The sequence below is a fragment of the Ochotona princeps genome, chromosome 14, assembly GCF_030435755.1.
Source record: "Ochotona princeps isolate mOchPri1 chromosome 14, mOchPri1.hap1, whole genome shotgun sequence".
NCBI classification, from domain to species: Eukaryota; Metazoa; Chordata; class Mammalia; order Lagomorpha; family Ochotonidae; genus Ochotona; species Ochotona princeps.
The window spans coordinates 14,179,594-14,206,314 of record NC_080845.1 but is presented as its reverse complement, the minus strand read 5'-3'; the positions used below and the strand labels follow the sequence as shown (position 1 = coordinate 14,206,314).

The window sequence follows — 26,721 nt, the reverse complement described above, 5'->3', positions numbered from 1 at the left end:
GTGAGTGGTTGATGCATGCACTAGGGGCTCAATAAGTGCTCACTCAGTGAACAAATGAATGTCTCTTAGCTTACTAGAAATGGAGAGTAAATGATGCATTCAGCTGTGATACTGCAATCTCCCTCCTGTGGGACTTAGCCATTACCTGATTCATTTCTGCCTCCCTCCCCTCCCATCCTTTTCTTGCCTGGATAGTCAGCACACAGAACAAGTACCACTTTTAAAGCTAATATCTACTGATTGTTTGCAACATAGCAGACAATATTCCAAGGGCTTTACAGAATACATCACGCCATTTCCCACTTAGGACAGCCCTGAGAGGTAAGTGATCTCATTCTTATGTTTAAAAATGAGTCGGCAGAGGCATGAAGGGGTTAAATGCACAGAGTTGGTAAGCTGACTGAAAAGTCTAACACCATATTCTTAAAAACTGTGGAAAAGCATGTTAGTGAATGTTTAATTTTGCCCCTACATGAAATGTTGAAAAGCGAAAATTGAAAATACTGTTCTTCTGCTGTGGACATCCTGTAAAGGAGATACTGCTTGAGATTTCAGAGGTCCTGGTCCACTTTCACTTCCAGCCTCTTAATAGTGTGCATGCTAAAAGGCAGGGTCAAGGCTGAAGGCCTTGAGTTCTTGTCACCCATTAAAAAGACCAAAATTGAGTTCCAGCCTCCTGGCTTTGGCCTGACTCAACCCTGGCTGTTGTGGGCTTCTGAAGTGAACCAGAGAATGGAAGATAGATATTCTTTGTCTATATATGTTTCCCCTTCTCTCTACGTTCCAAACAAATTAATAAATAAAACTTTGTTTAAGCAAGATTAGTTGTTACTATTACAAAGAAAATAACTCTGAGTGTTGGTTGAACCTCCCAGCTGTAGACCCACATCAGTAATGGTATCTGCCCTTTTTGAACATACAGCATGCGTTAGGTGATTTGCAAGCTTTGTTTCCAGTCTTCTCACCAACCTTGTGAGGTTGGGCATTGTCTTCATGAAGGCACAGAGGGAAGTGAGATTCAGAAAGGTGAGGTCACTTTCCTTAGACTAATTTTCAATTCCATCAGGGTTGTCTGGCTCCAGCCTGCTGCCTACCTCTCTCACAATTGCTGCATCTTCCTTTCTTTCTCTTTCCTGTCCGTCCTCATTCACACACAGGTATGCATGGACACACACACATACATCCACACACACAGAGTGAAGTCGGCATTATATATCACCTATAACTTTCCTCTCTAAATGCAGACTACTTCCACCCGTGGCACCAAACTCACGTATGCATCCAAGACATGGTTGCCGCTAACGCCTGCCCTGGTAATTGCAATCTCTGAAATCGAAAGAAATTGTAGGCTAGAGAAACATTATCTCCTCGTCAATTACTTTGCCTTGCGTCTCCTGTCCTGTGTATGTCAGCACCCGCATTCCTTGTCCTGTCATAACACAGAGAACAAGACGCGCCTCTGGCCATGGCCTTTGCAGCATCTCCCCGCAGCTTCCTCTCCAGTTCTTGTGGGAGGGACTCAAAGGACCTGAAACCTTCACATCAAATTTCAGAGCCAGGGGTGCAGAGTTCAGCATCACTAGGTCCAATCTCTTCATCATCTTGGCAAAATACTACCATTAACTCTGCTTTTCAGATGCCATAAGTGAGACCTAGAGAGGAAAATGAACTTTGCCACATATCACACAGCACAAATACAGCCAGAGATTCAGATATTCAGTCGGTTTCTTCACACAGGTCTGCAGGGCTTTAGAGAAGTACCTCCTGGTCCGCTATGGCACAGAGCCCTCTAATGGATGGCTGCCTCCAGCCACGGTCTCCAGTTCCAGCCCATTCTTGGCATTGTAGGCTCCCAGTTAGCTACCACAATCCCTGCACTGCTTACTTTACATTAGGCAGAGGTAGAAATCTATATCCATGAGCCTTCACAAATGCTTCAGGTGCAAATAAAACCTACACATTCTATTGTTTTTGGCATTTTTCATCCTCAGGAACTCCTCTACACACTACTAATTCACTGTAGATTCCCCACAGGCAGGGTCTAGGCTCCATTCATGCTTTCATCTCAAGAGTCCAGCTGCAGAGCATACCCAGCAGGTGCACAAAAGCACCATGCCCCCGAATGAGTCAACCAGTGGAAGTGATTCTCCTTGAAGCAGAGTGCAAACTCTCCTCACTCCTCAAAACTCTCGGTCCCCCCCGGACACAGAAGTAGAATGCTCACATTTTGCAAAGTAGGCCCATTAACTTGCTGCATGGCATGGAGCAAGTCATTTCCCATCTCTGGTAGGCCATGAAGCTGTAAGGCCATTCCTTTGACTAACACACGTAACCCTGAATAGCTCCAACAGAGAGGGCTAAGATAAAGCCTCCAGGATGGGGATTCTGTTCTCATAGGGCCCTGTGTGTCTGTCTGTCTGTCTTTCTTTCTTTCTTTCTCTCTCTCTCTCTCTCTCTCTCTCTCTCTCTCTCTCTCTCTCTGAAGTGTTCTTTTACCCCTGAGATTTGAATCCTGGCTCCACCTCTTGTGTAGTTTGCATTGGACAGAACATTCATTCTTCCCTGGGCTGCTTTTTTTCTCATTAGAAAAAAAAAATGGAAAGTGAATAACCATCCTTGCTTCACATACTTGCTTTGAAGATGCAAAGGGCCCATAAAATGAATGGCTTTGCAGAAGGCCTGAGAAGAATAGGCTCTCAATAAAGGGTGGCCTGGCTGCTGGAGAATGTACATGTTAACATATTTTAACTTAGCAGATTCAAAACTACACGATTAGAAACGAGGAAGGTATAAATCTTTGAGCTGGAATGGACTTCAGAGCCTTCCCTTCCACCTCTATTTGCTCAAGAGTTTTGAAAACACAAGACATGTAGTTACTATCATGGGAATCTCTCCCAATCCCATGCTGGTAGGTTGGATTCTTCCCTAATCACACAGTCTGTTCACAACCTCTGCTGGAGTTGCCAGTGCTAACAGCAGTGCACCAGCATTGTAAATCAGTTGGGTGTCCCTCTTCCTTTTGTAGAAGACCCTGAACTTGCTATAATATGTATATTTCCCAGACTTTGAATGTGCTCCCCGGTACTCCATCTCCACGCGGAGCACACGAGGTATTCTCCATCTTTCCGAATGCTGAGTTGTTGCATGCATACACTGTTGTAGGTAGGGTTCCCTCTCAGCCCTTGGAGTTTTGGATGCGGCTCGGCACATTTATGCTCCTCTAACCGGGTCTGATTTTCCACTTCTGGGAGTTTTTGGGAGACCGGTTCTGTAAACCCTGGCCAGGTGCCGTGTCTCTTAGCCGTTGGGCTGGAAGTCCCCCGATCGCTGGGCTGTGGGGGCCCCCTGTACCTCCGAGTCGGGCTGCTAGGCTGTTAACGACTTCGGATACAGGTGGTGTTTTGGGACCTGGCTTGTCCCTTACGTAGGGGGTGACGACCTTCTACGAGAGCCATTTTTTCCTGACCACCGGGTCCGACCACTGGGTCGTTTTCATGGACCACCGGGTCCACTGTGGTAATCAGTCTTGAGTCTTAATCATGGGAGCTATTTTTTCATCGCCAGTTCCTCCCAACACCCCCTTGGGCTGTCTTCTAGCGAATTTAGAAACCCTTCAATTGGCTCGTTACCTAAAACATAAGACTCTAATACGCCTCTGTAATGTGGATTGGCTTCAATATACCCTAGCTAACTCCTCCAAGTGACCGATTAATGGCACTCTGGATCCGGACATCCTCTGGAATCTAGCTGACTAGTGTGTGCATTCGGAAAAACGGGCAGGAGGTCTCATTCCCTCTTCACTCTCCGCTTTCTGTCTGTCTTTTCCATAGTTTTCTAGCCATGAAGTAGGAAACCCCAGTGCCCTCTTCCAGGGCTCTGGCGCCACGTGCTTTCCCCATCTCTTTTGTCATCTAAGAAACCTCCATCTTATCCTCCATCTGCAGTCGGCCCCCACCCCATCCCTCTGTCCGTCATCTTGCTTCTCTCTCCCTTCCATCCCCCTCTGTCTGAAGGTATCCGTTTGCTCTCCTCACTGGGTAGCAAAGATTTTCTGTTTAAAACTTTTTTTCTGTTTTAACCCTTGGCCTAACTTGCTCTCCCAGTTTCTTTTGACTTGACCACACCCAGCTACCCTAAGGGCCTAAATTTCTCCAACTTTCCCTCCCACCCATTATCTGTGAGAGGTGGAGTAAGAGATAAGTAAGAGATGTTGATATAAACTCTGTGAAATTGAGCTTCTGGGAGACTGGACTCCAAATTAAAGGAAAGGGGTATTCGAGACTCCTAATTTAAAGTAACAGACAGGAAAAATCAAAGCCACAGTTTAACGAACAACTTAGCATGCATTCATCTGTAACTCCCTTCTTTTTGATTATTATTGTTGTTAACATGTAAAACCGAGCTAAGAGGTGGACTTTAGAATCAGAGCACACGGCTGAGGACAGCTGGCTCTGGTTTGAATTCGTGGCTTCAGTCTCTGCAAGCTCTTCTTTTCTTTTGTCTTTCCCATTCTCCCCGGGGCACCTTGGAAGCCTTTCCACACAGCCACCTCTAATGAGCTTCGCAAAATGAGAAACCTGCTACAATAGAAGAAAATCTAATAACAACTGCTTTCTTGCTCACTCTGTCTCCACTTTCTCTCTCCTTTTTTATTAGTCATTAGCAATAGAGAAAGAAAACACCCAAAGGGAGTAGAAAGGCAGCAATATTTGCACGTGCTTCCAGCAACACTGTGCTAATGAGGAGCCTTGACCACCTCTCCAACAGACCTGACCTGAGCTGCTGCTGAATTTAGAACACACTAGTGAGGACATTAGCCAATTTGCTTCATCACCAAGGCAAAGTGTACATACTGCGTTACAGGACAGTTAGAAATTTTTTAAAGTGTTGCTTAAAACCAAGGGGGGGATGTTGAGACATAAAAAGGGCCTAGGAAAATAAAATCCAATTAATGGATCCAAGTTTTTGGACTTCTCAAAAATCGACCTCAAAATGTAGCTGAATGCAGAAACTGAGTAGCTAGGTCTAGGCTCTCACCTTTTCAGCTAGTGGTTATGCTGTCATAGGTGGTCCCCTGGTTGGGCAGTCTCTTCGTAACAGAAACAGAAGTGTTGGTGAGTTGTGGTCAAACCAATGACATGATGCATGCAGTGTGGTCCTTGCAATACCATACTGCGTGCTCCTTAAATATTAACTATGTAATATTATTATTATGAACAGGAGGAAGGTGGTTTCTATTTTTTTAAATAATAGGTGAGAGAATGTCTCAAAGAATCAACAAGAACAAAAACCTGGAACTAATGCAAGATCACTGCAAGGATGCAGAATAAAGGTTTGTATGCCAAAGTCATATGCTTTCCTGTGTGCCAGCAATAATACAATACCATTTACATTAGTACCACATGAATGGAATACTTGGGTTTAGGTAGAAGACAATGCCAAGTACTTACAAGCTCTACATGAAGAAAACTACAAAACTAAGATTAAAGAACTCGAATGACTAGATAAATGGCAAATGATTCCACATCATGCACAATTTTGTCAAAATGTCAGTTCCTCTTGATACAGAGACTTACTGCAAGCTCAATCAAAATCCCAGTAAATTATTTTGCAGGACCAAGAAAATGATTCTGAAGTTTATGTAGAAAAGCAAGACACAGAACAACCCTCACATTACTGAAGGACGAAACCAAAGTTAGAGCACTGATAGCACCTAACTTAAAGACTTGTACATAAGTAGGACAGAACAAATAACCCCAAATACACCCACAGATGTAGAGAATTGATGTTTGACAAAGGTACAAAGGCAGTATAACAGGGAAAACGCCTGCTAAAGCAATGCAGCAACCACAAGGCATCCTGTGAGAGAGTCAAATACAGATCCTACATATTTCATAAAAATCAACTCAAAATTATAGATCCCTAATTGTAAAAAAAAAAAAGTAAAATCTATAAGACTTCTAGGAGAAGATATAAGAGAAGATCTTGGCAACCTTGGGTTTGGTAATGTGTTTTAAAATTCAACACAAAAATGCATAATCCATAAAGGAAAAACAAACTGGTAACAGGGATCGCACTAAATTGAAAACTTGTGCTCTGTGAAATATGCTTTTAAAAGATGAACAAATATGCCACAGCCTGGGAATATCTGCAGAACATGTATCTCGTAAAAGATGTCTATCAAAATATATTAACAATATTTAAAATTCCACAATAAGAAAACAAACAACCTAATTTAAAAAGTGAGCAAATGATCTGAACAGACACTTTACTGAAGAAGAAATACAGATGGCAAGTAAGCAGATGAATGCATGTACGTTATCACACGCAATTCCGAAATTGCTTAATTGAACAACTAAGAAACACTACCAACATGACTATTAGAATAGCTACGATTCAAACTATCATCAAATGTTGACAAGAATGGGAAATTCACTGCCGGTGGGAAAGCAACACCAGTGCAGCCACGTTGGAAGATAACTGGGCAATTTTTTATAAAGTTCAACAATCTTACCAGTCATCTCAGCACTCGTGTCTGTTGGTACTTACTCAAATGAGTTAAAAACAGGTCTACTCTAAACCTTGTGCATGAACATTTATAGGAATCTTATTCCTACGGACCAAAACTCAAAAGCAATCAAGATGTTTTTCAATTAGTGACAAATAGATTGTGGCACATCCATAAATGGAATATTATGAAGCAATAAAAGGAAACAGCCATCTAGTTAAGACATGGAAGAATTTAAATGTCTGTTGCTAAGTGAAAGGAGTCAGTCTGAAATGACTTCTCATTCTATGGTTCCAACCACATGACATGCTGGAAAAGGCAAAGTTCCAGAGAGAGTGGAAAGACCACAGATTCCGAGATGGAACAGAGCTAAACGGAAAGAGAAACAAGGGAAACACAGACCTTTCAGAAGAAAACGTGTTGTGTGTAATTGGTAATGGTAGACCCAAGGAATCACACACGCGTCAAAACCTGAGGAATTACGCACACGAAGTGTCACTTATGAACTTTGTCAATGATATGATATCCATGGGTCAGTGCTAGGGTGCAGTGGGGTGCTGTCTGTGACAAAGGCATCCTATCTGGCAGCTGGTTCATGTCCCAGCAGCTCCCCTTCTGATTCAGATCCCTGGCAGTAGTCTGGGGAAGGCAATCAAAGATGTCTCAAGTTGTCTGGGTCCCTGCCATCCATGTGGGAGACCTGCATAAAGCTCCTGGCTCATGACTTCTGCCTGGCCCAGTCCTGGCCATTGAGACCCTGTAGGGATTGAACCAGCCAATGACAGATCTCTTTCAGTGTCTCTTATCTGTTACTTAAAGAAAAGTAACCGAATCTGTGGAAAAAAATAAAATGTCTCATCAAACACAACAAATACATCACATTAATCCTAGATGCTAATAATAGGATAAATAAATGGGCATATGGTAACACTCTGCTTTGTTTAATATTTCTATGAAAACAGAACTTTTAAAGTATAAAAACTATTAATCAAAAGAGCAATATGGGCCCAGTGTGGTAGTCTAATGGCTAAAGTCCTCGCCTTGCACGTACTGGGATCCCACATGCCAGTTCATGCCCTAGCAGCCCTGCTTCCCACCCAGCACCCTGCTTGTGACCTGAAAAAGCAGTTAAGGATGGCTCAAAGTCTTGAGATCCTGCACCTGCATGGGAGACCCGGAAGAAGCTCCGGGCTCCTGGCTTTGGATTGGCTCAATTCCAATCGTTGCAGCCACTTGGGGAGTGAATCAGCAGACAGAAGATCTTTGTCTCTATCTCTCCTTCTCTCTGTATATCCGACTTTCCATTAAATAAATAAATAAAAATAAATAAATCTTTAAATAATAATAATAATAGGCCCAGAGCATATAGTTTAATTAAATTCTATTGTTATAGGGTAAGAGTTGTAAACCATGGCCCTCTAGTCAACCTGATCACCACCTAATTGTGCAGATAATGTTTCATGGAAACACAGTCCTGCCCGTTTACTGCTGTGTTGTTTATGGCTGCTTTGGTAATATGATGGCAGAGTTAACTGGTTGTGATACAGTTCACGTGACCCACAAATCTGGAAATGTTTACTATCTGGATCTTTAGGACACAATGTTTTTAAAAGATTTATTTTATTTGTAATGCAATGCCAGATATACAGAGAGAAGAGAGACAGAGAGGAAGATCTTCCCTTTGATAATTCATTCCCTAAATGACTGCAATGGCCAGAGCTGAGACGATCTGAAGCCAGGAGCCAGGAGCTTCTTCTGGGTTTCCCACACAGGTGCAGGGTCCCAAGGCTTTGGGCTGTCTTCAACTGCTTTCCCAGGTCACAAGCAGGGAGCTGGATAGGAAGTGGGGCTGCCTAGATTGGAACTGGCACCAATATGGGATCCTGGTGCATTCAAGGCAAGGACTTTAGCGTACTGCGCAGGGCCCAGGACACAAAAATTTTTATTGACCTCAGTTGTAGAACAGAGATTCATAACTTAGGAAGTAAATTTAGAAATTTCTTTTTTTTAGTTACCTACTACATGCAACCTTGCAACCTCAACATTCTGGGGGGTAAAGTTTTCTAGTCCAGTCTTTCCAACATCATCTTCTGCACTTGAATCTTGCCATTAGAAATTAGCCCTTATTCCAGGGTGGAGCAGGTGGCAAGGAGAAAGCCTGGATCCCAACCATGAAGACTCCCAGACCTTCACCACAAACTATTAATACGAGCAACAAGGACTATATCCCAACTGCCAAGGAGGCCACAGGGAATTGGATGCCCTCGGAGGCCGAGTACTCTGAGGTCACTCTCCCCCAACCAGAGCTTCCGCTGGGGATGGAAGAAGTCCAAACACTACCGTACAGAAACCAACGTCATCGGAAAGACAACCAGAAGCCCTGAGCGGTCCGCAGAAACAGAAGAACAATAAACGTCCTTCGGGACCAGGGAGGAGAGCTTTCTCTGGTCCGAGCCTGGCTCCACCTCTGGACCCCCACCCTCCCTTGCAATGACCATCAGGATCGTTCCGAAAACCCCTCATAGCAAACAAACAATCATACAAACTAAAAAAACCTAAAATAAATAGACAAACAACAAAAAGTAGAGCTTGGAATCTGACAGGAAAGAGCTGGCATGGATTTGCTCATGCCTCGCTGGGTGGGACACGAAGATTAGTCACTCTTCACCGTGGTGTTGGGGACTTTCCTGCACCCCCCCCAAAAAAAAATGTTCTGCACCTTAACTGTTGACAAATGTCTTGTTAGAGTTACAAGCCAGTCTAGATTATCCCAAAATCTGCCAAGATCAGTAAAATTATACTTCAACACAACAAATGGCTAAATACTAAAATGAAATAGACACGAGACAGCTGAATGATACCTTATAGCCATTTTAAGGTATATAGCAGCCGGTCCTGTATACAAACTAAAATTAAAATGTCAATGAGCAAATCATAGGTTGTGGTTAAGAACTTGTTTTTTGGTTTTTTTTAACATACTGGTTACGCAAAACCATGTCAATTCCATAATGTTACAAATTGCTGTTAATGTTATATTGGGACTGTTAATTGACTGGGATGATATTCTACCAGCTCTAACTTTGGAACAGAAATGGTCTCCCCAAGAAACTGTTCAACCCATCTGGACAATAAGTAGCTGGACTCTATGTTTGTTATATGTTTGCAAGGAAAGAATCTTGATGGAATTTGAACTGTAATACTGCACCAAGGTGGAGGAATCCACCAGGGGGGAGGGGCGTGGGGAGGGGTGGGGGGATTCCCAGAGCCTATGAAACTGTCACATAATGCATAATAATAAAAAAAAAGTAAAAAAAAAAAAAAGAAATTCGCCCTTATTTCTCCTTTCACTATTTGTTACACCTATCAAGCCCATACTTTACTATCCGAAAGCCCTATGACAGAGGAGAACTCATCACCCAAAGCCTTTGCTCTGAACCACTTTTCCACCCATCTCACTCTGCTTCCATACTTCCTGGTATTGACCTTATTATTCCTTTACCTGCCTCTAACCTCTGTTTCCAGTTTCAATTTCAGTGCCAAATATGATTGCCTCAGCTGTGGCACTGGCTCCCTCCACTGAATGATGATCCCTACTGATAGTCTGGCATCTGTTAAAGTCACCTTATGTGATGGGATAATCCTACCTCCCCCTTTCCCAACAAAGCAAGTAAGGAAAACAAAATTCCTATGTGAAGTCTTGCTACGCCTTCCCAGAATCTCAGTATGGAACTGTGTTTGGAGATGGACCTGCAAAGAGGAAATTAGCCTCAAACTAGGTAGCTAAAATGGGTATTTTAAGTGGTGCCTTTAAAAGAAAGGAAAGGAAATTTGCTCATACTAGGGGAGGGTGACACACACAGAGAAAAGACAATGTGATCACTCACTGGCAGGGTAACCCATGTGCATGCAGCAGGGGTCTTCAAGCAAAAAAAACCTGCTGACATCTGATGGCAGATGTGAGGCCTCCAGATACGTGAGAAAATATATTTCCTTTGTTGAAAACTCCCACTTTACACAGCACTGTATTTCAACTCTAGCAAGCTGGAACATCTTACCTGGCCAGGAAGACTTTGCAAAGAACAACCCCCTCCCCCCGCCCTGGCTAAACTCTCTATGCCCATTAAATTAAGGATCTTACAATGAGGAGGTTCTTTTGGATGGTGGTAGGCCTTCAATGCCATCACCTTCAATATCCCTATAACAGGTGAAAAGGGACATCTCAGTCCAGAGGGAAAGAGGGTGGAAGGAAAACGGAAGGAAATATTGGAGCAGTGCAGCCACAAGCCAAGAAATGCCAGCATTTGCAAGAGGCAAACCATTCATGCTTCTGTAGAGCTTCCAGAAGGCAGACTTACTAACACCTTGATTTGAGTCCTGTAACTCTCAGAACTGTAAGGGAATACGTGTGTGCAAGCTGAACTACAAGGTTGGAGATAACTGGTCATAGCAGCCAGGTGAAACTGATCTATGCACATTCTCAGATTAAACACTAGTTTTGACTCAGCGTGTCTCTAGTCTCATCTCCACAGCCAGCAACACTCCAGCAGGAGGCTGTCAGTCACGGAACATCAGCCCTGAGCCGAGGACAGACACCTGCTGAGAGAGTCTGCAAATTTTGGCATTTGCTAAGATCAAGTTTGAATCCCTACTACAAAAGCAGTCAGTGTATGTGACCATACCCACATTACTCCATTACCTCAATTCCCTAATCAATAATTGGAGATTAAATGATATAAATTTGCTATGAGAATTTAAATATCAGTAAAATGAAGAACATATGTTCTTAAAGGTCATTCATGTTGTTGGTAAGAAATAATACTGATTTCTCTCATTGGTTGCTTTGAGATCTCCATTAATTCTAACTGATTTCCATTTTCCAATGTCATTGAGACGACTTGGAAACTGGATTAGGAATGAACTTAGCTCTGTCACCAGTTAATGAACCCGTACTAGTTATTTTCCTCTCATTCTTTACCATCTCTGACTACCTAAGAGATGCTTAAAAGCCAACACTATGGTCATGTTACTTTCTGCTCCAGGGAGGTGCAGAGAAGCTGAGTGACTTACTCAAAGTCACACAGCTAACAAGTGACTACCAAGTGTTGAAGTCCAGGTACTGTCTACTATGCCACTCTGTCTCTTGCTATAGACCAATCTCTCCAAATTCTTCACTTCAAAATACAATGCATCCACCTATGGTTTCTATGGAGATGGGTAAAGATGCTCTCTGCCCATTAGGCTAGAATCCCCTTCTTCCTTTCTTTGGAGACTCTCTTCCCTGGGGCAGCTCCTAGGAAAGAGACAGATGGGAAGACTCCAAGCAGGTGGTGGGAAACCCTGAATCTTGTGCTTTTGTGTTGGAAAATGTGGCAACTCACCTAATAGTACTCCCTCCCCCAGGAAACCCGCACTTACCCGGAGTGCCTTCTCACAGTCAGCAATCCAGCCCATATGGTTAATTAGCTGAAATTTGTGGCCGCATCTGTGATGCTATTTCTCTTTTTGGCATGTGTGAACTTAATTACCGAAGCCATGGGAAGCTCCTGGCCCTATGGGAACACAGTGGACATAAGGGTCGCAGAGTAAGCCTGTGGTGTGTGGGTGGGATAACATAAGATGATTGAGGGTCAAGAAACGGAGGATAGAGAGGGCTGGGTGGCCAGCAGAAGACGAGTTCTTTCCGGTGTTTGCATCAGTGCGTGTGGAACACAGTGTCACACAAGTGCCCATCTGTGAATGTTGGCAAGCATCCTCCAAAGAGGCCAACCTCCTTGTCTGGTAGAATGTAGGCGTCCTTCTCGAATAACCCTTAACCAGGGTGGCCAGGGAGACTGAAATCCCAACTTGGTGTTCCTGTGGGATTGTCTCCCCTTCTTCAGAGACACACAGTCATAATATTGGCAGCTGTAACCTTGGGGCTTTCTCTGGGGTTAGTGTGGCTCTCGAGGGCAGGGAACCTGAAGCCGCAGACAACTATGGCAGATGTTTCATGGCAGAAGGATCACTGTCTGTCTTACTCATCTCTGTTTTCTTAGTGTCTGCTATGGTACCTGGCCTAGCAGACACTCAAATAAGAAATAAATGGAGGACTGTCTGCCTAATCTCCATCCTAAACCCCCTCACATTGTGCAGGCCCAGCATATACTATCTAAGCGTAAGACTGAAGTTGGGGCCTGGTGTGATAGTCTAATGGCCAAATCCTCACCTTGTAGCTGCCAGGATCCCATATGCACACCAGTTCATATCCTAGCTGTTCCACTCCCCTTCCAGCTCCCTGCTTTTGCCCTGGGAAAGCAGTAGAGGATAGCCCAAAACCTTGGGACTCTGCACCCATATGGGAGACCTGGCAGAAGCTCCTGGCACCTGGCTTCAGATTAGCTCAGCTCCAGCCATTGCAGCCATTTGGGAAGCAAACCAGCAGATGGCAAATATTTCTCTCTCTGTCTCTCCTTCTCTTTGAAAATTTGACCTTCCAATAAAAATAAATATTAAAAAAAAAGACTGAAGTTGGCGAAGAAAAGGTCTGAGTGGCCAAACAGTGGTTTCCTGGGACCTTCGTCCTATCCAGTAAAATCAGCTGCCTGAATGAGTAGTGCTGCACCAGGTACAAGGTGCCAGCAACAGAGGCAGTACTTCCTCAGTTCCACAGCAGACTTCAGAAACACTTTGCAGTCTTCAGACAAGGACTTTGCAAAGCTAAGAGCTTTGTTTATGTTCAAATAACTCCTAAGGAGAAAGTCGATCTTTTAGTCACTATGCTGTGGGTCACTGAGATGGCCAGAGAGACTTCGCGAGATGACCAATCCTTCTGTATGCTACAGTGCTTCCCTGCCTCTGCGCGGTGCTCACTCCTTCTCTTCATTCAAGCCTCTGCTTGTTACCTCCCCCAAAAGCCTGTCACCATCAACCAGCATAAAGAAAACTTAACCAATTTCTTACCCTTTATTCTCCTTTATAGCACTTATACCACTGGAGACACACATTGGTTTTCATTAGGCTACTGCCACAGCCATGTCTCTTCCCAGATGGCAGATCTATAGGGCCAAGGTCTTGTGAACTCTGGTCTTTAATAATAACCCCAATGGTACCTGACTGGTACGTGTTTATGTAGGAACCAAGGAGAGGACTGAATAAGCTCTGGTCGAATATTTAAAAGTTTCTTTAATATCTAAACTCCTCTTTCTCTTTATGAACCCAGTTTTTTTTTTTTCGTAAGAAGATATTGGAGCAGATATTCAGTCTAGTAGCTAAGATACTCATATTCTACATCAGAGTGCCTGTGTGTGAAACCCTGCTCTCGCTCCTGACCCCAGCTTCCTGTCTTTGTAGATCCTGGGAAACAGCAAAGGATGGCTCAAGTGCTTAGGTCCCCGCCAGCTACTTGGAAACAGACTCCCGCCTGGCACAGCCTAGCTTTTACAGTCATTTGGGAGGTGCACCAATTAGTGAGTGGGAGTTTGTGATCTCATTCATTTATATTCATTTCTTTCTCTATCCTTCTCATTCTTTGTCTCTGAAAAAAGGAAAATAAATATATGTCCGATCTGAGATTATCTTGACTATTAGGTAGGGCAATTAACAATGTTCGTGGGCTCACCAAAATCGAGGATATTATTCTGCTGTGAACCGTCTATGTGTACAGATTGTAGGCACAGACCTTTCGTCCTCTAAATTGAAAAGTTCAGGTCACTGGCAAAGGTACCTGCATTACTAGGGCTAGGATACACAGCCTAATCCCAAGGCTCCAGCGCTTGCCAGAGCCAGGAGACTGTCCACTCCGAAGACATGTTAGAGCTAAGATCACTCTTCAACAGGGGAGGAAGCAGTAGTTTCTTTGTAACCACTACTCAGTGGTCACATAGTATTGGCTGAGTCACTTGCCCACGGCCACATTAGTGATAACACTAAACTCAGAGGGCATTTGTTAGAACTGAATGAGGAATATATATATATTTATATTTTTAAATGACTAATGACATGGAAAGCATTTTGTGAAGTAGAAAGTATAACCTTAGGAGGTAAAAAGCCAGCCTGAGCAGTTCAGACCTGATTCAGAGTTGGGGCATGGCAAGATTTCAGCAACAGAGACACACACTAAGAAACCATCTCGTGGCAGAAAACCTCTAGTGCGCAGACAAGCTAGGCTGGCGTGCTTCCTTTCTCCTTCTAGATTGTGCCTGGGGAGGGGGAAGGGAAGGGAGAGAATTCTGAGGGTGGGAGTCCCACTGGTAAAACATGCAGAAGGGAACGGGGGTGGCAGAGACAGGCCTGGGTGACAGGCACCACTTGTGCCACCATGATTAGCTGGCAAAATGCAAATCTGTACTTCCTTCCCCACTGCAGCTAACAAGATAATGAATATTTTCATCAGTTGCAGAGAATACAAACATCTGTAGGAACACCAAACCTACTCTCAGGAGTGGGGGGCGGAGGGGAGGATGTGGAGGTGGAGAAATGCAGAATCGGAACAGTTTTAGGGGAAAGAGATGTGCTGAAATGCTGGGAGCTGAGCTGGGGACTCTGTGAAATATTGGAGAGCAGGTACCGTTTTGCTACTCCCTATGCCCACTGCACATGCAGCAGGTGCACTGTTCATCACCCACCAGTTACCAGCACTTGCATCTGTGCTCCTGCCTGTCCAGCTATCATCCAACTGTGTGCAAAGCAAGAATCTCAGCTCCTGGGGTCTGCAGGTAGATAAGGCACCCCTCTTCTCCCTCTTGTCCTCAAGAAGCTCAGTCATTCATTTGCATATTTAATTATTAGGTGCCTGTTCATGAAGGTCCTACTGTGTGCTGGGCATTCAAATTTTATTGGAGGAAAGCAGACATGTGACCTGGCTTACCAACTATAGGTCAGCTCTGGTGTGTGTGTGTGTGTGTGTGTGTGTGTGTGTGTGTGTGTGTGTGTGAAAGAGAGAGAGAGAGGGGGAGGGAGAGAGAGAGGGAGGGAGAGAGAGAGAGGGGGAGGGAGAGAGAGAGGGAGGGAGAGAGAGAGAGAGAGGGAGAGAGAGAGAGAGAGAGAGAGAGAGAAAGGACAGAACACCTAAGGTTTCTGGAAACAGGGTTCTCCAGAGAAGATTCTTAGAGGAGATGAGACACAATCGACCCCAATCAAAAATGACTTAAGAGTATTTCGCAGATGAGCTGGAAGAACATTCCCAAAAGTCAGGGTGGTACGAGGAATAGTCAGGGAACTACAGCCAGCTCTGCAGACACGGGGATGCCCAGGAGCAATGAGAATGCAGACGAACCATGGGCTGCAGTCCAGTGCTATGGAGCTTTGTGTACTAAGCACAGTAGGGCATTGGTCTCATCAGAACTTCATTTTGACAAATCAGTCTGGCTGCTTCAGGGAGAATGGGTTAGCAAAGTGAACGAGTAAAGGGACTATTGAAAATTCCAGGTGCAGGCAGCCTGATTCTCATGCAATACTCAGCAAGGTTTGGAGGGGACCATGTTTTGAGCACACACAGCCGTGCAGTTTTGCTGTTTAACTAGCTCTGTGCTGTTACAGGGATAAATAACTCCTCAAGAGTTGGGAGCTACTAATAACCTCTCCTTCATGGAGTTTCAGTGGAGAAGAAATGAAATAATGTGTGTCGAAGTGGCCTACAAGGTCTGAGGCAATGTAGCAATATTAGTTATCAGTGATTTAATTATAGCAGTAATATTGGGTCTAATTGTCACTTTGCTCTGTCTTTCATTCCCTTAGCTGAAATCCAGAAACAGAACATGAACAAAAATTGGAGCCTCAAGGCCCTGGTTTTCCCAATTACTGTCTGTGAGCTTAAAAAGCCTCCTGAATCTCTATGTTTCAGTTTCTGTACCTCTGAAATGGGGATAAGATTTCTTTTTTTTTTCTATTTTGCAGGGTCCCTGGGAGATCTCATCTGGATGACATCCAAGTGCTATGAGAAATTCACACCTTGTAACCCTTCATGAGAAAAGCAAATGTGAACTCAAATCTTTCAATTATCTTCCATGTGCACCACAATGTAGATCAGGGGCTGAACTGTAGGTTCAGCCCTCTGCCTGGCTTTTTAGGCCATGAGCTAAAAATATGTTCTTCGGATTCTTAAATGGCAGTTGAAAAAATCAAAAAGGGGATAGATACTACTTTCTGTGAAATATGAACATTGTATGACATTCAAAACTGAGTGCCCATCAAGAAAGCTGAGGTAGACCTTTAGGAATAAGAACCTGAAATGGGATGACAAAGAGAAGTGGCCATATTAACTACAGCACCAGGATGGTATAAGAGGGCATTGGAGGAACTTCAAGAAAGGGAAACAAGAATGTTGCTCTTGGGGCAAGTGTTCAAGGCAATGGTTAAATAACTAACTGCTTGGGATACTCGCATCCCATATGGGAGTGCCTGATTCAAACCCAGCTATGCTGCTTCTAATACAGCTTCCTGATAACGTGCACTCTAAGAGGGAACAGATGGCTCAAATACGTGGGTCCTGCTGCCCTTGTGGGAGGCCTGAATGGAGTTCTAGGCTTCTGGCTTGGTCTGGTCCAGTCCCAGGTATTGTGGGCATTTGAGGACTGAACTAGGAGATAGAGGATCTGTGTGTGTGTGTGTGTGTGTGTGTGTGTGTGTGTGTGTGTGTGTGTGTTCAGACAAAAGATAAACACAATTTTAAAAAATTAAAGAGAATATAATTTTTATGATGATCCCAAGGGGGCTGAACCCTGGGTGGGGCCCATCATTTACAAAAATCTGCATCTTTCTAGTGTTCCTTTTATATAATGTACATTCTTTTCATTATATAGACAAGCAATCCAGTCAGAGATGTTACATGACTTTGCTAGGATCACAAACTAGTCTGATATACATTGTGATGTTCCACCAATTTCTCCCTTCACGTCCCTGCGGGGACTGTCACAGCCATGGAAGGCTACCTTGCTCAAGTTCCCACCACTTCCCAGTGAGACCTATACCCTAGACATCTCAGTCCATCTCAGAACAATACAGTAGAATGACTTTAGTCCAGCGCAGCTCACCGGATCAGTGAAACTGTGGTTGGGTCTACAGCACAGCTCAGCTGCTTACAGTTCTGCTTCTGGCCACAGCGTTCATCCCAAAGCCACTCACTAATGCATATCCCAGCTTCTGTTCACTCAACAAGCCAAGCTTGGAAGACAGTTGTTAATGAGGGAGCCAACGTTTGAACCACACAATTTAATTCTCAAGTGTAAGTTCTTTCTGTGATGCACAACATAAGTTATTCATTGACTTCCTCAAGTGTCTACTGTCTCTTAAGAATTGTAATCCCCTTTTCAATCCCTGCCTTCAAGGAGCTTAGAGTACAATGAATGCACATGTGTTTAGTCTGTTATAATTGTCTCTACACCTTTATGTGAGTTCTGACATGGACCATTTTAACTGCTTACTTTACTTGGAAGTTGAATAGCACAGTAACTTAAAAAAAGGCTAGGATGGGGTACTAATGATGGCACCCATCTGGTCCCTGGTTTTATGAGAAGCCTTTGGCATACTTTGGTATCTCTGTGTGCCTGCACACGCAGCCCCACAAGTCCAGATTTTGGCTCCTCATTTAATTCTGGATCAATCCCCTTTAACTCTGAGAGAGGCTGTGTGAAGCCCTGGAGCCTCTAAAGCATGTCCAATAATGACAAATTTGAGGACTGAGACAGCATGGGGCTGAATTAGATTAATTCAGCTCGAGAGGGCCCCCTCCAAGCAGAGGCCAAGTGTTACCTGAGAGCTCCATGTGCGGTGGCAGAGAAGTCTAATGGAATGGTCAGCACAGATAATGCCCCATTCGTTCTTCTTTCACTGCCTGGGTACACCAGGCACCTGCAGTTACACCTGGTAGAAGGCTCCTGGCCTTTACGTCCTGGACCAGCCTAGGTTCTGAGGCTATCCAAATCCTCCTCCACACAATGGAGTTTGGAGTTAAATCAGAACCTCAGACAACACCAGCTGCTTGCCCTCTGGCTAGTTCAGGGCCTACCATAAGCCAGGACCTAGGGGATTTGAAATGTAAACTGTTTTGACCTTCCTTGAGGCTATGTGGCATTGAGTATCAACATTTAACTGTGTGTGCCTCTTGCCCAACAGGCTTTACTTCCAGATTTATCCTAAGGAGAAAAGTAATCAAATGTGCACAGCTGTATTTACAAGAATGCTTTCCATAACACAGCTTATAGTGCTGAAGAGCTGGAAATAACCTAAATGTCTATCAATGGGGATTGATTAAATGAATTATAAGTGTGGATAATGAAATACTGTACAGGCACTAAAAACCGCACAGCAGACCCTTGTAAATGGGAACAGAAAGCCCCCTAGGGCATACCGGCCAGTGTGGAAAAGGCAAGCATACACTCTGACATCCTTACATAATTCTTTTCCATATACAACATGTGACTATAAGTACAGGAAGATATTTGGAAGGAATTTCACTAAACTATCAAGGTGGACACCAGCAGGGGAAACTTCAGCAGATTTTTTTCAGCATTTTAATCTTCTAAAATATTGCTTGGCAGGACAGGCATTTGGCCTACTGGTTAAGCCTATGGTGAGATACCCACATCCCATCTCAGGGTGCCGGGGTTCAAGTTCTACCTCAGTTGCTGATAACAGTTTCTGACACATACTCTGGGAGCTGGCAGATGATGGCTCATGCAGCTGGGGCCCTGCCACCTCTTAAAGAGACTCAGATTGAGTTACTGGCTCTCTGTTTTGACGTGGTCCAGTCATTGCAGGCATTTGAGTAATGAACCAGTGCAATGAATACGAACTCTCATCCAGCTGTATCTCTCTCTCTGTGTCTTTCCACTTCCCTCTATCTTTGCCTCGCAAAAAAGATTAAAAAAAAAAAGATTACAGTGAATTTCTGCAGAACTATATATAAAGGCTGTGAAGACATGGGAAATCTCAATCAATGGTCACTGGTAACAAGTATGAAAAGGATTCAGGGCAATGGCAGATCTTATAAAAATGACCAGCAGCACAGACAAAGAGACACAATGCAACTGTGCCTACACATATTTACACACACACACACACACACACACACACACATATAAATAAACATTCACATTCACGGGACTGATGCAATGGCTCAGCTAGCCAATCCTCCAAGTGACAACATCCTATATGGGAGTCAGTTCATGTTCCAGCTGCTCTACTTCCCATCCAGCTCCCTGCTTGTGGCCTGGGAAAGCAGTAGAGGACGGCCCAAAGCCTTGGGACCCTGCACCCGTGTGGGAGACCTGGAAGAAGCACCTGGCTCATTGCTTTGGATAGGTTCAATTCCAGCCATTGCAGCCATTTGGGGAGTGAACCAACAGATGGAAGATCTTTCTCTCTGTCTTGCCTTCTCTCTGTAAATCTGCTTTTATAATTAAAATAAAATAAATATTAAAAAGTACATTCACATATACATAAACATATGCACACATACATAATATATACACAAACATGCATTCACACACATACATGCACATACAAACACACACAATGGTGCATGTGGCCAGACAGGGTCAACTATGAAGAACGGCTTCAGTGGGCACAAGTTCTCCCTATCCACTATGTGTCCCCTCTACACACACCCTGCTGCTCTGTGTTGACTGCTGAGCTGGTCTCCCTGTGGAGAGAGAGGGAGGTTTGGTTTGCCACAGGCGAAGACAACTGTTCGAGTTTAATTAAGCATGACGCCCAGAGACAGGCTCGGAGGATGCACTGTAAGACACATTCTGCTGAACTTGGAACCCCTGTTCTCTAGGCGTGTGCAGGCCTGACAAAACATTTCAAAGCAGAGGAGCACATTAGGAATGGAGGGAGCTGACAGCTCCTAATAGCACAGTAACAAGGAGACACTAATAGAGCCAGAGCCTGAGAGCTCAGCAGCACCGGAGTCAGACCAGCAGGCTTCTGCAGTGCTGTGCTGCCAACGCGTGGACCTGGCTTCACACACCTTCCTTCAGAGGACCACAGTGTGCGGACAGGAACTTTGGGTGAACTCTATTCATAAACTCTATTCATAAACTCCCACTGCAAGCAGGGGTCACTGGAGCCAGCAGTGCCAAACACAGGATGGAGAACCTGTTGGGGGTCCCAACAGTGGAGAGAGCATTGAAGTGTGGTCATGTGATAAGTGTGTCTGTAAGGAGTGGCAGGAGAGAGGGACAGAAGGGGGAACACTCCTCATTTCCTGATCGCATGTCTGCAGTAAAACAGAACTCATCCCTCCGCAAACAACTTGCACGATTGTTGATACTTCCAGTATAAACACCTACTTTGTGCCAAACTGTAAGCATGGAAGATGAAAACAAAGCAAAACAAAGCACAGAAATAAACAGATGCCCTGTCTGCAAACACTGAGCATTCTAGAAAGGGAGATACATGAGTGCAAAGACAATTGGATGGTGTCGTAAATTCATCAAATCCAATGCTCTGCCTCCTCTTCCTGGTAAAAGTCCTCCTTGAAAGAGCTATTCCTCTGACCTCTCTTTCTCTCTCAACCCATCCATTGGCACTTCTATTCATGACCTACAGTGCTGGCTGTCATCTTCCTTCTAGGTGAACTCTGAGCAGCAGGTGACACAGATGACTCACTACCCCCAGGAAGCTCACTCTCCTAGGGACTCCTGGGGATGCCATTCTCTGATGTTTCCTCCCAACCCTCTGACCAATCCTGCAGCATTCTGACTGGCTCCTTTGCTCGTCCTCAGCTCCCGTAGTGTATCTTCCACCCCCTATGTTCTCCATGCTCAGCTGCTGTGGTCTGAATCTGTATGTCTTTATCCCTCACCTACTTCTTAAGTGGAAGTCTTAACTCCCAAGGTGATGGTAAGGAGACAAGCTTTAGGGGATGATTCAATCATGTGGACAGAATTCTCATGAAAAGCATTAGTGCCCCTCTAAAAGAGGCCAAGAGAGATTCCTTGCCCCTGACACCAGACAGCAAGAAAGTGTTCTCATATACTAGAAGGTGGTCCTTTGTCAGACACCAAATCTGCCTTGATCTTGCATATCCCAGCCTCCAGAATGGAACAAAATACGTTTCTGCCATTTGTGAGTAACCCAGTTTCTGGTATTTTTTAAGTAGCCAAAAAGGACTAATATGAGAAATTAATCTATAATAATCATACTTAACCTCATCTACAGGCTGATGATGATCAAATGGCCAGGTTTTGGACTTAACTGTAAGATATGTATGCCTACCAAGTAGAGCTATTCTATCCAATTGGATATGTCTGTCTTTAGCTCTGAAGAAAGACTAAGACTAGAGATACACATCTGGGAGACAGCACCCATGGGATGCTCAGAGAGCATACAGGCCAAGTGCAATGCAAAGGCAGAGAAGATGAATGTTCTGAGAATAATCACCCAAGAAACCTGGGAAGTGTCTAAAGAAGCAGGAGAGAAACAGGAGTGTGTTTCACACATGTCAGAAAGAAGTTTCCCAGAGTGAACAACTACACTAAATTAAGACTAGGGATAAAGTGACAAGTGAGGTGCATATATTGGATGTCACCATGAACAGGTGTACTTGTGACAGAAGCAGCATCTGTTGGTGATGGAGGTAGAAACCAGACTTTGGTGGGTGGAGGAGTAAGTGGGAAGTGAAGAAGTGGAGGCCATTTGCATAGTCTTCCCTTTCTAGAAGGCTGGCTGGGAAGGGAAGACATAAGGTGGTAGCTGAAGGCGACTAGAAGTTTGAGAAGGGAGTGATATTGGAGAGATGAACACTATAGTTACGAACTGAGGAGAAGATCAGATGAGATGGAAATACTTGAGACAAAATGGGGACAATCACATCACAATATCATTGTCATGTTTAGCCAATGCTTACACTCTTATGCAACTGCGCTCTTTGAACATTTCACTTGTTGACCATTATGACTAGTGTGTATTGAACCCGTGATTATAGAGCTGATTTAAATTATGTGTTTTTGCAAAAATTAAAGGCAAAAAGAAAGGGAGTAATAAAGGGGCATTGAGGAATGGAGAGAAAGAAGGAGGGGAGTGTGTTATCTTCTTTAAAATGGTGTCAAGGAAATACATGAAATCTGTTCTCCTAAATTAATACAAATTTTAAAATGAAAACAGGAGTTATTAATAGTATCAAGTTCCTTGGAAGACTGAAGAAGATGTTAAAAGTATCAAATGGTAGAAGGAGCAAGCAAGAATAGAAGGAGCAAGGATGAAAGGCATATGTGGGTATGTGAAGGAGACCTGGAAGTTATACGCACTCTGGCCTGAAAAGCTCATGCATTTTTTCGTATAAAATAGTGGAAGACAAGTGATAGCTGAGGCTGTGTTCCTCTCCATGGGTTTACTGCATGGGATGGGGGGATGGAAAACAGCAGCAAGAGAATGGCGACCAGTGTTAAGAACACATCTGACTGTCAGCATTGTGGTGGGGATTGAACAAACAGTCACCACCATGTCGGAAGTAACAGGAGGTCTGCTGATTCAGGGCTGGGCATACATGAAAGACAAATTCCTTCTCCACATGCATATTGCATAGTACAATAATAGCAGTACCTGGTACAAATTGTGAGTACTGGTGATGTACCAGGGACCTGACACAAACTGCTATTAATACTGAGCACAGTGCTGCAAAAGGTGCTAAATATTCCCCCCTTTAACCTTGAGGAACTCAGGTCCCAAAAACATGCTGTAATTTGCCCAAGATTTCACAAGCCTACCTGACTACAAATCCCTGGCTCTTTTCTTGACTCTACACCTTGTCACAACATTTGAGACTTGACGTTAGCACTCGTTTTCCCTCTGAGCATTTGCTTCTCCAGGATAAACAATTCCAGGCTTTGAAAGGTTCCTTATGGGGCCTTGTTTCCAATCCATCTCATTCTTCTGTCTCCCCCTCTGGTTTGTTAGTTTCCCATTCATGAACACACATGTACTGACACGCACTTTTTTCAAAGTGGTAATGAGTTCCCTGTGGGCAACCCAAGCCTACTTGGTAAAAAGTTCTTGAGAAGGACTCTGTGGAAGGTTTTCCCCAAGGACATCTTCACTTGATTCAATCTATTTTCCTCCCTAAATCAATTTTCCACCTAGAATGTCCTTCAAGGAGCCAAGGGCATAGAGTTCAGCATTTTATGAAGCTTCACCACTACTCTAGACTTTCCTGCACAGATTGATCCTCTTGCGCCAAAAAAAGAAACCAATTGTACCCTCCTGTGTTTTCTTCCCGTGTTTTCTACTTTCTTTTCCTGCTGATCCCACTGCTGAAATATCCATTCCTCTGCCATTTTCGAACAACCACTTACCCATCAAGATTCAAATCAGCCTTCACCTCTCAAAAGCCTTCCCAAGCAGCCTGGCTGCCTCACAAGCCTCTTGTACTTCACACATTTTCTGTTTTAACTTGGGATTAGCAGAATACAACGGCCAGGAGAGTAGGCTAATCAGCTTGCCAATCAGACTAGACATATAAGGTCACAGCTTAGGTCACTTCCATTTTCTGAGATGTAGAACAGGTACAGTGAATGTCTACCTGATAGGGTTGTTTGTCAAGAAATGAGTTGATTCTTACAAGGCATAAGGCACAGTGCTCACTGCATACTCAGTGATAGTTATCTGTCAGTCAATTTATGCTTGCATTTTCTCTACCAACCGGAGTACCGAGCAGGTGGGGATAGCAACTGATTGGTGGTTCTGTCTTGCATATCTCATTCATGGTATGGCATATTGCAGGGACTCACAAATAAATCTGAGGGCAAATCTAAGTAACCTGGAGGTTACTGACTTTAGGATCATATTATTTGAAACTTCCTATTTCATTTCCATTATGTTTAGAGAGTAACAGGCCTAGATAAAATATTCTTTCTTCATTTGAGGAATCAGGCTTTTCTGAGGGCTTACCATTTGATGAAGAGATTTTAAGGATCAAGTGCCAAGTTCTGTGCAGAACCGAGGTCAGTTGTAATGGTCAGACCTGACTTAAAAAAATATGGTCTCATTGTTTGGGTCAAAGCTAAGAGGTCAAGTAATGAAGAAAGCAGGCAAGCAAGCAAAGTCTAAGTTGTGTGTAGTGGTACAGGGTCTGCACCAGGGCTAACATTCCACTGATACTCCTATAGGTAGACTTTCTCAGAGTTAATGACCGATAGACAATCTGATAGCTATAGGATCTGCTTTGTTTCACAAGCACACTATTGCATTTAGGAAATACATTATGTATTTCCTCTCTCTGAGCACCAGGATCCTCTATTCCCAAGGCAGGTCTAGGAAAGGTCACAGGGAACACAATTAGAAGGCTGTAAACTCAATGACTACACTTCAGATGGTCACAAGCTTAACTCCACGAAGTTGGGTTTGGGTCAAACAAAACCAACCATCCTAAGAGTCAGTGACTGGGAAGGCTGGACACTGCAGCTGCTGTTGCAGTTCAGCAGGTAAAACCATCATCTACTATGCCGGCATCCCATATGGGTGCTGGTTCACAGCGCTGTGCTCCACTTCTGATCCACCTCCCTGCTAATGGCCTGACAAGAGAAGCCAAACATGGCCAAAGTGTTCGGGTCCCTGACACCCATGTGACTGACATGGAAGAAGCTTCTGGCTTCACCCTGGCTCAGCCTTGGTCATGTGGCTATGTGGGGAGTGAAACAGTGGATAGAACATCTATTTCTCCCTCTCTCTCTCCCCCCCCCACCTTTCTCTCTCCATATACATCTTTCAAATAAATACATTTTAATAACAGAATAAGAAGACTTACTCAGAGGTTCATACTGGGTTAAAGTGTCCACCACTATTTCTAGGACTACCCTACCCTCAACTACCATCTCCTCGAAGCTCCTGCTCTGAGACTCAGGCCAGCAGCGTCATCACTGCTGTAGCTGTCTGAACCTGACTCCAGCGCTGGGTCAGAACTCAGGGGACGTAGCTTCAGTTTAGGACTTAGTACCAGCATCTAGTACAGCTACTATTTCATTATGGTAATGTCCTTCCTGCCAACTTGAGGTTTTCTGAAAAAAGCAGTAATGTAAAAGAAGGGAAGGAGAAATAAACAAATGGAAATGACAGAAGTTGGGCTACATCGAGTTTCGGACTTTTCGCACGCATCAGGTTTGAAACTGGACTTCCATTCTGTTTTCCCAGACAGCAAACTTGATCAGCTTCTCAGTGAGATGTGCTGCTTTGATTCTTGATGATTTCGCTTTAAAGCTGTATCTCCATAGTTTTGCATATGAATAGACCCAAGGTTCATTATAAAATTCTATCTCTCAACTCGGAAGTGAGCACATACCAGAACTGCACTATTCTTTCCCACCTACTATATGGTTCTTTTCTCTTTCTGGAAGTTTTCTCTCATAATCTTCTTTATTCTTGCAGAGGCCTTACCACAGAGGCTTATGGACTCTATGGAGAAAATGCCAGTGCAGGAGAAAGTCATGAAGGAGACCAGGTCAGGGAGAGGGTGACAGCTTACAAACAGGGAAGGGAACTGCGACCCTGGCTCCTTTAAAAGAGAGCTCTTCACTCAAGGGAAGGCCCTGGGATGCTGTCATAAAATGAGTGGCTAATGCCGTGGCATAGTAGGCTACACTTCCATTTGTGGTGCCAGTGTCCCATGTAGATGCTGGTTTGAAATCCAGTTGTTTCACTTCTGATCCAGCTCCCTGCTAATGCACCTGGGTGGGCATTCAAAGATGGCTGAGCTCAGGCCCCTGAAACCATATGGGAGACCCAGAAGAAGCTCCTGGCTCCTGGCTTCAGATTGATCCAACTCTGGCCATTGTGGACCTTTGGGGAATAAACCAGTAAATGAAGGATCTCTCTCTCTCTCTCTGTCTCTCTTTCTCTACATAAATTTGTTTTTCAAATTAAGAAAAATGAATCTTTAAAAAAATTCAGATGAGAAAAAAACATGCAGCCAGTGTATACCACATGCAAAACAATAGAGATGACATATGCAGCGTCACCTCACTCATGTCCACACCATCCTTGTGCTGGTAGACGTGATCTCCATTTGTGCATACAAGAAAACTCTGGTTCCAGGAGCTTCAGAATCGGGCTCAGGGCCCTGTGCAGTGGCCTAGTGCTCAAAGTCCTCACCTTGAATGCGCTGGGATACCATATGAACGCCGGTTCTAATCTAGGCAACCTCAATCTCCATCCAGCTTCCTGCCAGGGGCCTGGGAAAGCAGCTGAGGATGGCCAAAGGCCTTGGGACCTTGCACCTGCTTGGGAGACCCAGAAGAGGC

The 26,721-nt window shown here is 44.2% G+C and overlaps 1 protein-coding gene across 4 annotated transcripts in view; it reads right to left on the bottom strand.

The window, feature by feature from the left end:
- ASTN2 (astrotactin 2) overlaps positions 1 to 26,721 on the bottom strand; it is a 980,906-nt gene that overhangs the window by 306,551 nt on the left and 647,634 nt on the right. The gene's annotated exons all lie outside the window — the stretch shown is intronic.